Source organism: Pteronotus mesoamericanus, unplaced genomic scaffold, assembly GCF_021234165.1.
Source record: "Pteronotus mesoamericanus isolate MK-2021 breed Mesoamerican mustached bat unplaced genomic scaffold, CSHL_Meso_final scaffold_174, whole genome shotgun sequence".
Classification (NCBI taxonomy): Eukaryota; Metazoa; Chordata; class Mammalia; order Chiroptera; family Mormoopidae; genus Pteronotus; species Pteronotus mesoamericanus.
Genome location: NW_026555309.1, coordinates 7,394,008 through 7,406,508, shown reverse-complemented (window position 1 = coordinate 7,406,508; position 12,501 = coordinate 7,394,008). Strand labels below are relative to the sequence as shown.

General features: G+C 37.4%; 1 protein-coding gene across 1 annotated transcript in view; it reads right to left on the bottom strand.

Annotated features, from left to right (window-relative positions):
- MTFR1 (mitochondrial fission regulator 1) overlaps positions 1 to 12,243 on the bottom strand; it is a 55,072-nt gene extending 42,829 nt beyond the window's left edge. Inside the window, exon 1 of the mRNA XM_054590202.1 lies at positions 12,155 to 12,243. The gene's annotated coding sequence lies outside the window, so the exon portion shown is untranslated. The remainder of the gene's footprint in view (positions 1 to 12,154) is intronic.
- Positions 12,244 to 12,501: the final 258 nt, after the last annotated feature.

Here is a 12,501-nt window from a genome sequence, read left to right as displayed (position 1 = left end):
AAAAAAGCTGGGGCTGCAATGCTTATAGGAGAAAAAACAGATTTTAAAACAAAGGCTACAGTAAGAGATAAAGAAGAACACTTCATAACAGTAACCGGTGCAATCCAACAAAAGGATTTAACCTTTGTAAACATGTATGCAGCCAACACAGGAACACCTAAATATTTAAGCAAATTTGGACAGCCATAAATGGAGAGAGCTACAGTAATGCAGTCTTTGTAAGGGATTTTAACACCCCGTTGACATTAATGGATAGATCTTCCAAATAAAAAATCAATAAGGAAACAGCGGCCTTAAATGACACACTAGATCGGATGGATTTAATTGATATTTTTAGAGCATTTCACCCCAATGCAGAATATAGTCTTTTCAAGTGCACATGGAACATTTTCTAGTTTAGATCACATGCTAAAACACAAAGCAAGTCTCAAGAAATTCAACAAGACTGAAATATCAAGCATCTTCTCTGACATAATGGTATGAAACAGAAATCTATTACAATAAAAAAAAACTAGGAAACACACAAACCCATGGAGGCTAAATAACATGTTACTAAACCTATAACTAGGTTAGCAATGAGATCAAGGAAGGAATCAAAAGGTACCTTGAGACAGTGAAAACACAACCTAACATCTGTGGGACATAGCAAAAGCTGCCCTAAGGAAATTCAGAGCATTACGGGTCCACCACAAGAAGCTAGAAAAATCTCAAATAAACAATTTAACCCTAAATCTGTAAGAATTAGAAAAAGAACAACAAGAAAAGTCCAAAGTGAGTAGAAGGAAATAATAAGGATCAGGAGAAATAAACAAAATAGAATCTAAATATATATGTATGAAAGATCAATGAAACTAAGACCTGGTTCTTTAAAAAGATGAACAAGATCAATAAACTTTTAATGGGACTCATCAAGAAAAAGGGGGACCTAAATAAATAATATCAGAAATGAAAGAGAAGTAACCACTGACACCACATAAGTACAAAGGATTATAAGAAAATATTATGAACAACTATGTGCCACAAAATTGGACAATCTGGACAAAATGGGTAAACTCCCAGAAACATAACAGTCTCCTGAAACTGAATCAAGGAAAATCAGAAAATCTGAAGATGATGACTAATAAAATCAAAGCAAGAATCTAAAAACCTCCTAACAAACAAAAGCCGCGGACTGCACCCTCAAGATGGAGGACCCAGTGCCCACTCTCCCTCCTGGGAGCAGGCCTTAAACATTCCCCCTCATTCTTCCCAAACAGGTGTATATTTCCTAAAATCCAAGGGACCCCATAAGACTTGCAACCAGGGAAGTAATGGGCAGTGGCAGCATGTCCTGGGCCAACCCCCTGGACCTGTCCCCAAGTCCCCCTTTTCTCTGACTCCCTAGTGAACTGACAGGATCCCCACCTTGGCTCACTTTCCCATTTCGTTTCTCTCCTGTTGCTTCTTCTTTCGTGGGCCCTTCCCTATTTCACTGTCCCCAGCTTTAATAAACATACTCTAAAAATAAAAAAATTAAGAAAAATTTTATAAAGTCCTGGACTGGACAGCTTCACAGATGAATTTTACCAAACATTCCAAGAAGAACTAACACTTCTCCTTCTCAAACTATTCCAAAAAATTCAAGAGAAGGGAAGACTCCCAAGCTCATTTACTAGGCCAACATTACCCTAATTCCAAAACCAGATAAAGACACTACAAAAAAATAAAATCATAGGCCAATATAACTGATGAACATAGATGCTAAAACCTCAACACAATTATCTGCAAACTGAATTCAGCAATTAAAAAGACCATACACCATGATCAATGGCATTTGTTCCTAGGATGCAATGTTGGTACAGTATTTACAAATCAATTAATGTGATACCTCACAAAGACAAAATGAAGGATAAAAACTGTATGATCATATCAACAGATGCAGAAAAAGCATTTGACAAAATCCAGCACTGATTTATGATAAACTTTGGGCAAAGTGGGGATAAAGGGAACACATCTCAACATAATGAAAGCCATGTATGAAAAACCCACAGCCAATATCATACTCAATGGAAAAAAGAAAAAGCATTTCCCCTAAGTAAAGGAACATGACAGGGATGTCCTCTTTCAACTCTCTTATTCATCATAGTTCTGAAAGTCCTAGCCACAACAATCAGACAAGAAATAAAAGCATTTGAATTGGAAAGGAAAAAGTAAAACTGTCATTATTTGCAGATGACATGATACTGTATATAGAGAACCCTAAAAATTCCACCAAATGACTGCTAGAACTGAAAAATGAATTCAATTAAGAAGCAGGATACAAAATAAATATCCCGAAATCAGTTGCATTTGTATACATCAATAATGAGCTATCAGAAAGGGAAACTAAGAAAACTTCCATTTACAGCTGCATTAAAAAATACTCAGGAATACCCTGGCTGGTGTGGCTCAGTGGACTGAGTGCCAGCCTGGGAACCAAAGAGTCACTGGTTCAATTCCCAGTCAAGGTATATGACTGGGTTGCAGGCCAGGTCTGCAGGAGGGGGTGCAGGAGAAGCAACCACACATTGATGTTTCTTTCCCTCTCTTTCTCCCTCCCTTCTGCCTCTCTATAATTAAATAAATAAAAATCTTTAAAACCAAAACAACCCAGGAATAAATTTAACCAAGAAGATATAAGACCTGTGCTCATAAAATTATAAGACTCTGAGGAAAGAAATTAAACATACAAATCAATATAAGCATATACCATGCTCATGGATTGGAAGAATTAACATTATTAATATGTCCATACTACCCAAAGCAATCTATAGAGTCAATGCAATTCCTATCAAATACAATTGGGGTATCTCACAAAACTAGAACAAATAACCCCTAAATTTATAGGGAACCACAAAAGACCCCAAATAGCCACAGCAAAGTTGAAGTATCACAGTATCTGATATCAAACTATACTATAAGGGCATAGTAATCAAAACAGCATGGTACTGGCATAAAAACAGACATATAGATGAATGGAACAGAATAGAGAGCCCAGAAATAAATCCAGACCTATATGGTCTATTAATATTTGACGGAGGCAAGAATATTCAATGGGGTAAATATGGTCTATTCAATAAATGGTGTGAGGAAAATTGGACAGATGTATGCAAAGATCTGAAACTAGACCATCTTTTTACACCATATACATAAATAAACTCAAAATGGATTAAAGACTTACATATTAGACTCAAAACCATAAAAATCCTAGAGAAAACATAGGCAGTAAAACTTGGACATTTCTTAGTACTACTTTTTCTTAGCCATCTCATCATGCAAGGGGAACAAAAGAAAAAAAATAAACAAATGGGCCAACAACAGATTAAAATGATTTTGCACAGCAAAGAAAACCATTAAAAAAAAGAAAAGACAACCCAGTGAATGGGAGAACATATTTGCCAGTAATACGTTTACCTGATAAGGGGTTAATATAAAAATTTATATATAACTCATTCATTCAGCTCAACAACAATTAACAATATTAAAAAATTGTCAAAGGACCTGAAGAGATGCTTTTCCAAAGAGGATGTACAGCTGGCCAATAGACATGAAAAGATGCTCAACCTCACTAATCATCAGAGAAATGCAAATTAAAAGCAAAATGAGATATAATCAAAACTATCAGAATGGCTATCAATAAATCAACAAACAAGTGTTGGCAAGGGCGTGGACAAAAAGGAACCCATGTGCACTGTTCGTGGGAATGCAGACTGGTGCAGCCACTGTGGAGAGCAGTATGCAGTTACCTCAAAAAATTAATAATGGGTCTGTCTGTGATCCAGTGATTCCACTTCTGGAAATACCATATTTTGCCCTGTATAAAGCACATCCATGTTTTTGGCCCAAACTTTAAAGGAAAAAAAATCTTTCATTTTAATTCAATTTTTTATTTATATTTAGAAACAAAACCAATTATTGTATTCCAGGGTATTATTTTGCATACAGATACTGTTATTGTTTTCTACAGTTATACTTTTAATGCATAAGCATAAATAAAAAAATTAAAAACATTTATATACATATGGAATTAGTACCACCCACGTATAATATACATCCTTATTTTTCCCCTCAAAAATCTGGGCAAAACAGATCACATTACACACAGCAAAATACAGGATATCCAAAGAAACATGAAACACTAACTCAAAAGAATATATGCATTCCAATGTTCACTGCAACACTATTTACAACAGCCAAGCTATGGAAGCTACCCAGGTGTCCATCAACAGACAATTGATTAAAAAAGTGTGGTACATATAAACAATGGAATATTACTCAGTCATAAAAAAAGAATGAAATCTTACCATTGATAGACCTACTGGGTATTATGCTAACTGAAATAAATCGGACAGAGAAAGATGAATACCGTATGATTTCAATTATATGTGAAATCTAAAGAACAATATAAACGAACATACAGAAACAAACTCATAGAGAACAGACTGATGGTTGTCAGGGGGATGAGGGCTTGGGGGACTGGATGCAAAAGGAAAAGGGATTGAGACATAAAGATTGGTAATTACAAATTAGTCATGGGGATATAAAGTATAGCACAGGAAATATAATCAATAATATTATAACAACTATATGTATGGTACCAGGTGGTTACTAGAAATATCAGGGGAACACTTTTGTAAAAGACTGTCTAACCAGCACTATGCTGTACACCTGAAACTAAAATAAGTAATACTGAATGTAAACTATAATTGAAAAATATTAAAAATTATAATTTTTAAAAAGAAGTTACAATGGTGATTACATTTGGATTGGTGTAATAGTTGGAAAAAGCACGAATTTTCTGGGTCAAACAACTATTTCTTTTTTATGATTTTTAAAATTTGATTTTAGAGAGAGTGAAGGGAGAGAGAAACATTGATTTGTTGTTCCACTTACTTATGCATTCATTGGGTGTTTCTTCTATGTGCCCTGGCCAGGGCTCAAATCCGCCATATTGGCCTACAGGGCCAATGCTTTAACCAACTGAGGTGCCTGGCCAGGGCACACAACTATTTAACTTTGGTTTCATTACAAAGATGTTTTCTTTGTGATGTTACTGTGCTGTACATTTGTTTATGCATTTTTCTTTTATAGTTTGTATGTTTTACTTCAAAATAAAAAAAAGGTTTAAAAAAAGATGGGTAAGAACTAGGCTGCATTTTGTTTCCTAGATTTTTGTAGAACTATATATATAATTTAATGTCTAGAAATTTTACAAGGGTCTAGGCTTATAGTTTAGTCTACTCTAGCATATACTATAAGAAATAGTGACTTACTTTTTGTGGGGAGGAGTGGTTGGCAGGGCAGAAAAGAAAACCAACACTAAGTGAGAAATAGATAAACTCTGAAAACAGATTTTCTTTTCACTCCACAAATACCTTGAAAATATGTACTAGTGTAGAACAATTAAAGTTTACAGTAATCAAACCAAAGAATATAAAATACAGCAGCCCTCCCTTAACTGTGGTTTTGCTTTCCACAATTTGTTACCCACAGTCAATTATGGTCCAAAAATATTAAATGCAAAGTTCCAGAAATAAACAATTCATTAGTTTTAAATTATGCATCCTTCTTCCAAGTAGTGTGACAAAACATTGCACTGATTCATTCCATCCCATTAGAGTCGAAAATCATCCCTTTGTTTATTGTATCTCATGCTGTATACACCGCCCCACCCAACTACCATGTTATCACAGTGCTTGTTCAAGTAACCCTTATAGTAGCCTAATGCTACGTCGCAATGCCGATGTCATTCATCTCATTTTATCTCATTATGCAGGTACTGCCTCATTTCACATCACAAGAAAAAGGGCAACTATGATGCAGTAAAATATTTTGAGAGAGACTACCTTCATATAACTTCTATTATAACAGTATAATTGTTCTAGTTTATTATTAGTTTTGTTGTTAACCTCTTATTGTGCTTAATTTATAAATTGCACTTTATCACAGGTATGCATGTTGAGGGGAAAAAAAGACATATAGGGTTCAGTACTATCTGTGGTTTCTGGCACCCACAAGGGAATCTTGGAATGTAACCCCTAAGGATAAGGGGGAACTACTGCAATACTACTTACAACCAACGCAATGCATGTTTTTGAGGTAGTTGTAATTTAAATCAGTATAATTTCACAATAACCCTCTTATCAGTAATAACAGTTGTCATTAAAAGTACCAAAAACTTTAAAAACTACAACATTACTTTGGGGTTTATTTTCAGTAGGTATTTGGGAACTATTTGAGGAAATGGCCATTTAATTATCTTCATAGTGAGAGAGGAGTGCCATTTATAGGGGAGCCCATGACGACTACTAGAACATTCTTAGTTATTCAGTTGGCTAAATTATTAGAATAGTTTCCTGTTCTCAGAATAGTGAGAGATTAGATAACACCACATTAGGGCATCCCAAATGACAGCCTACATTCTGGTGTCAAACAATGGAAAAAAAAAAAAGGACCATGAAGTAAAAAAAAAGCCTTATTCAGTTTAAAGTTACTGTAGTTTATTTTGAGAACATGTTCTTATTTTTTGGTGTAAAATGCCTTTTCTTTTAGAATATGGGGACAGTAGATGGATGTTACTTGATTTTTTTAAAACACGTCCTTACTTTTTATCAACCTCGTATCAACACCCTACATTACTTTCTGGAAATTAAACTTGAAATTCAAGTCTAATGGCCACTGCTACACTTCACATCAGTCTAGCTGAGACTCTTAAGTCAGAACACTTAACCATACTTTTGGAGATACAAAACAATGATACAGTAATCAACCTATGAGTAAAATTTACTGGCAACAATTAAGAACAGAATCTGACATATATTGTGTAGTTTTTTCAGGGCACAAATGAATAAATCTCATGACCTATACTACATCTCTCAACAAAAATCTGTTTAGATAAATCTAAGAACAGAAGTTAATTAAAATCTGATGAAACTTCATTCAAGTTAACATGTTTTTGATATGAAACTAAACTGAAGAACATTTTCTGTATTGTGTATATGTTATTTAACAAAATACCACTTACGCAATTTTTAATTTTATTTATTTTTAGAGAGAGACAAAGGGAGGGAGATAGAGAGGAAGAGAAACATTGGTATCAGTTGCCTCTCGTAGGAGCCCAGACCAGGGACCAAACCCACAGCCCAGGCATGCACCCTAACCAGGAACTGAACTGGTGATCTTTTTGCTCTGTGGGATGATGCCCAACCAACTGAGCCACCCTGGTTAGGGCTACTTATGCAATTTTCAAAGACCAATAACATTTTTAAACTAAGTAAATGAAATCTAAAAAGTAGAGGTATAAAAATTATTCAAACTTTGGAAAATAATAAAATTACCAATATATAAACTTTGGGGAAACAGTATTTCCCAATTTCTGACATTAAGAGTTGATTTTTTTTATGGTTTATGATTTTTGTCATATCATAATGCTTTTAATAATTTAGTTTAAATCAACTAACTCTTTTACTTACTGAATTTTAGAGACAGAAAGAAGGAAAGGGGAGAGAGAAATTGCTTTGTTGTTCTACTTATTTATGCATTCATTGGTTGTTTCTTCCATATGCCCTGACCAGGGACTGAACCTGCAACCTTGGGATATTGGGATGATGCTCTAACCAACTGAGTTAGCTGGCCAGGTTTTTCAGCAAAATTTAAAAAAAAAAAAAAATTAAATTAATTTATCCTCATCCCAAGCAATTATATCTACATAATCAAAGTTTGCTATTTTAGGATATTTTTCTCAATGCACTTTTAAAAACTTAACTATAGGTTGCATTCCCTATCTGAGCCCAAACAGTTGGGATAAAAAGAGATACCTTGATTAAAATAAATACAAAGTTAGTTCCTGTTCCACCTAAAATCATCTTTCTAGGATACTAGACTACTCTACTGCAAGTACATGTTATATGTCATATATTGATATGACATATACAAGAATGAGTATACAAGAATTCTATTTCAAAAAGTCATTAATCAAATTTCTTAAAGGAAAAATACTTAGTTATAATATTTTATATATTAATATATATACATATTAAAGAATAGTTACAATTTTTTTCCAGTAATGGAAATTTAACTTGATTTAACTTCCAATTCAAGGTGTCTTTTTACAGGTTAATTAATGCACGACCAACTCATACTAGTCACGTTCAGTTCTTTAAGTTAGTGTGTTAAAAAGTATTAATTCATATGGTATTATTTATTTGGTAATAATGACTTGCAGATTGACTGGCTGGCAACAACTTCCTTATCATAAATGAAGGAACTGTTTCAGAAATGGCAAGTGCTGGTCCCTAAGACTGCAGCCCTGAGTGCTCTCCTGGCTGATATTTTTCATTTTATTAACCATTGTGCAGCCTTCAAAAGAGGATAAGTGACAGAGAAACCCGTTTTCCATTTGCATATAACAAATGATTATTATCCCTAATGACTATAAAGAAGATTAGAAACCCAATGACAAAGAGGGAAAGGACATGAGTAGGCATGTAGTAAGTGAAACACAAATGGGTAATAAATATGAAAAAATGTTTAATGATCTCATTACTAACCAAAGAAATGTTAATTAAAACTTATCTGTTTTTCCCCATCAAACTGACAAAGAAGAAAATGGAGACAATCCAACATTGGTAAAGGCATAGTCAAAGTACACCCTTTCTGGTAGGCAACCTAGCAATATACAGGGTCTGGCACAATAATGCCCCCTTTTTATGAGCTGGTAATCTATACCAAATCTTTTATTACAAAATCATAAGGCTGTAATTCTGTAACATATCAGTATCACACTCAAGCACACCATTTGACATTTTGTGAAGTGGTCCATCTTGTGCGAGACACTCACATACCCTACCAACCACACCTAATGGCATTACTTCTGCCAGACCCGGTATACACTAAAGCAATTTCATGTCTAGAAATCTGTCCTACAGAATCTGAAATATATAAAAAACAAAAAGAGAAAAATCTGGCACACAAAAATCTGAAATAGAAAAAGCTGTCCTCTTAAGTATTATGAGTAATGATTTAAAAATTGGAAAAGAAACAATACTTTCAAAAGACAATTGTTTAAATACATATTGGTACTTCATGCATAACAATGAGTCTAACCTTACTTCTAGATTTCTGAGTCACTCCCCTAGTAGAAATTCTGAACTCGCATTTAATAGAGCTTCTCTTTTGTCCTCTGAATAAACCCAGCTGATTCTTAATCCTTTAACACTGTTGGATGAAGCTTCTGTCTTAGTAGTAGTATAACACTGGAAAGATGAGGGATGCATATTAAAGACTAATCAGACTTTAGAAGATAATTGCTTGAGGTCTAAAAAAAAAAAGTCAATACACAATCCAGATTATAAAATACTTTTTATGACCTCATTTAAAAAAAATTGTTTTAATTTATTTTATGGGGGGAGAGAGAGATATGTAATTCCAGTCATTTATGCATTCATTGGTTGATTCCTTCTTTTTGATATAATTGATTTTGTTCTCTTTTTTAAAGATTGTATTTATTTATTTTTAGAGAGGGGAACAGTGGGAGGAAAAGTGGGAGAGAAACATCAACATGCATGAGATACATTGATAGGTTGCCTCTCGCATCCAACTGGGAACCTGGCCTGCAACCCAGGCATGTGCCCTGACTGGGAATCAAACGGACATTTCAGTTCGAAGGCCAGCACTCAATCCACTGAGCCTCACCAGCCAGGGCCATTGGTTGATTCTTGTATGTGCTGTGACCAGGGATCAAACCCGTGACCCCAGTGTAGCGGGGCGATGCTCTTACCAAAAGAACTACCAGGCCAGGCCATATTATCTCATTTTTTGTGGCGGGGGGGGGGGGGGCGCTGTATGTGTGCGTGCGTACAGGCACATTCATTACAAAGGTCCAGAATAGGCTTATTTTTGGCTGGCACAGCCATCTTCCCGTAATTCGCCAAAAAGACTAACACAAAGAGCAAGAGGAGAGGCACCCTCTACATGTTCTCCAGGCCTTTTAGAAGACATGGCGTTGATTCTTTGGCCGCATACCTATGAATCTACAAGAAAGACGATATTGTAAACATCAAGGGAACGGGCTCTATTCAAAAAGGAATGCTCCACAAAGGTTACCCTGACAAAACTGGAAGAGGCTACAGCCCTGGCCAGTGGGGCTCAATTAGTGGGAGCGTGGTCCTGTGGACTGAGGGGTCTCGGGTTCAGTTCCTAGTAAGGGCACATGCTTTCAGGTTCGGAGTGTGTCCATTCCTTTCCTTACGTCCATAAATTCACCAGTTACCCAAATCTATTTCCTTTATATTCATCAGGTCAGCTCACTAATCTTGTCATGTCTCAGGGGAGATGGCTGTGACCAGATCACTTCTTTGTTCAAGTTCCTTTCCTTTTAGACATCTGAATTACACCCCAACAGTAGGAATCCTAAACTCCAATTCAAGAGGTTTTCCCTACTGTTCCTCTGACTAAGCCCAGCTGTCTCTAGTTCCTTAGTCCTCTAACACTGTTTGGATAAAGACTCTTGTCTTAGGAGAAGATTGGAAAGATGAGAGATACAGATGAATGTATTCAGGATAAATAGCTGATACATGCTAAGTGCCAAAGAAGATATATACTACTCATTGATGTATATATTTTTACCCTTTTAACTGGTATATACTATAAAAAAAATTAACACTTGTACTTATTGAACTATCTTTATATACATTGCTCATAAGTTTAAATTCAATTGTATTAACTGTTTACAGTTTCAAAGAAACAAAAATACCCATATGGCTACTGCACCCATGTAAATTTGCAGGGATTTTTTTCCCCCATTGTGGATTTTATAGCTCAATAGAAATAACTTTCCACATTTACATTTTACTCCACAATTCTTAGGACATTCAATTATGGTTAAAAGAACAAGGATTTTGCAGTGACTAGGGTTAGCATCCTAAATGCCAGGTGTGCTCCCCACCTTTGTATCAGTGTGACCTTAGGCAAATAGCTTAACTCCTCTATGCCTCTTTTTCCCTTATCTGTAAAATGGGGTATCACACAGCTGTTGTAAAAAATTAAACAGGTGGAAACAATTTCAGAGTGCTTCAAACATATTAAGTTACATAAATAGAAATTATCTGTACTATTATTACTGCTCAAAACCAGTATAACGCTACTGCCAAGACTAGATTACTGAGTACCTTTGTTTTCAGTGATTTTGAAAACCTTAGCTGAGGATGGGTAAACTGCCTGGTGGGAGAACTGCCCACATTCTTGCAGCATAAACTTAGCGATGTATAAACCGTAACGTGTGCCTTATTTTACACAACCCCTCTAGAAAGCAAACGATTGAAAAAGCAGCATGACGACTGATCACGGCAAAGCCGCAGAAGTATGTAGAAGAGATGAAATGATACGTCTAAGACTTCCTTTCAAATCAACTCGGAGGAGCAAGCCCCGCCAAGAATCGGTAACTGATGAAACTGTGGGACGGGTACTGCGTTCTTTTTACTATCGTCTCACCATCTCTGCACTCTTAAGATTTCCATAATAAAATGTGTTTTCACCTGTCCAAAGGTTGATCATTTGGGGGGGCTTAATGCAAATCCTGGTCCTGGTCAGAAAGATACTTTGGAAAGTTCTCGGAAGCAAAAAGCCAAACAGCCACACAAGCCAGGTGAGGCTGCAAGCCTACCGGCGGACTAGCAGTGTGCTCCTCTTCCCGGAACCCCCGAGGGCCGGCCGGGAGGTGCAGCCTCCGAGTCCCGCTCTCCCAGTCTCGGGAAAAAGCTGAACCGCCGCCTGACGGCCGGAGCGCGAACGGCGGGCTTCGAAGGCGGGCGAGAGAGCAGATACCGGATAAATGTGTAGCTGGGTAAGTCCCAGCTTTCAGGGCAATGCTGCTTATTTCCCTCGGTTTCACCAAAGCTCCGACCCCGACAGGGCCCTCCTCCGCTACCCTGGCTGCCCGAGAACCTCTCCGCCTCCATTCAGCCGCGGCGCTGCCACCCAACCAGCCCACGAAGCCCGCCAGCCCCGCCGCACGTACGAACCTGGTTCCTTCAGCTACTGCCCTGACTGTTACCAGGGCTTCCCACTACCGTCAGGCCAAGGGGCGCCTACTCGACGCCCCCCCCACGGCCCCGCCCGAGTACCCAGCCCCAGTTACCTTAGCCGCGAGGCCCCGAGGCCGCGAGACGTCTTCCACAGCTACCCCGGCTTCCAGCTTGGCGGTCGCGAGGCGTTGCTGCCAATCACCCAATCCCCTAGCCACGGCTAGGATGCCCAATCAAAAGCCTCCTCTGGACGGAGGCGGCCCCAGATCCCACACCGGAAGGCTAGAGGACCGCCCCTCGCGCCGGCTACCCGGTTTTATAGCCAGTGTGCGCACGCGCGGGTCTCAGCGTGGTGCATGGACTTTGTCTTGGACTTTGCTTTGTGACCTCACTGTTCCGCTGGGGGAAGTGCTTTGTTCGTACACTTAAGGCTCTAAGTGTCGACACGTAGGCTAAAGTG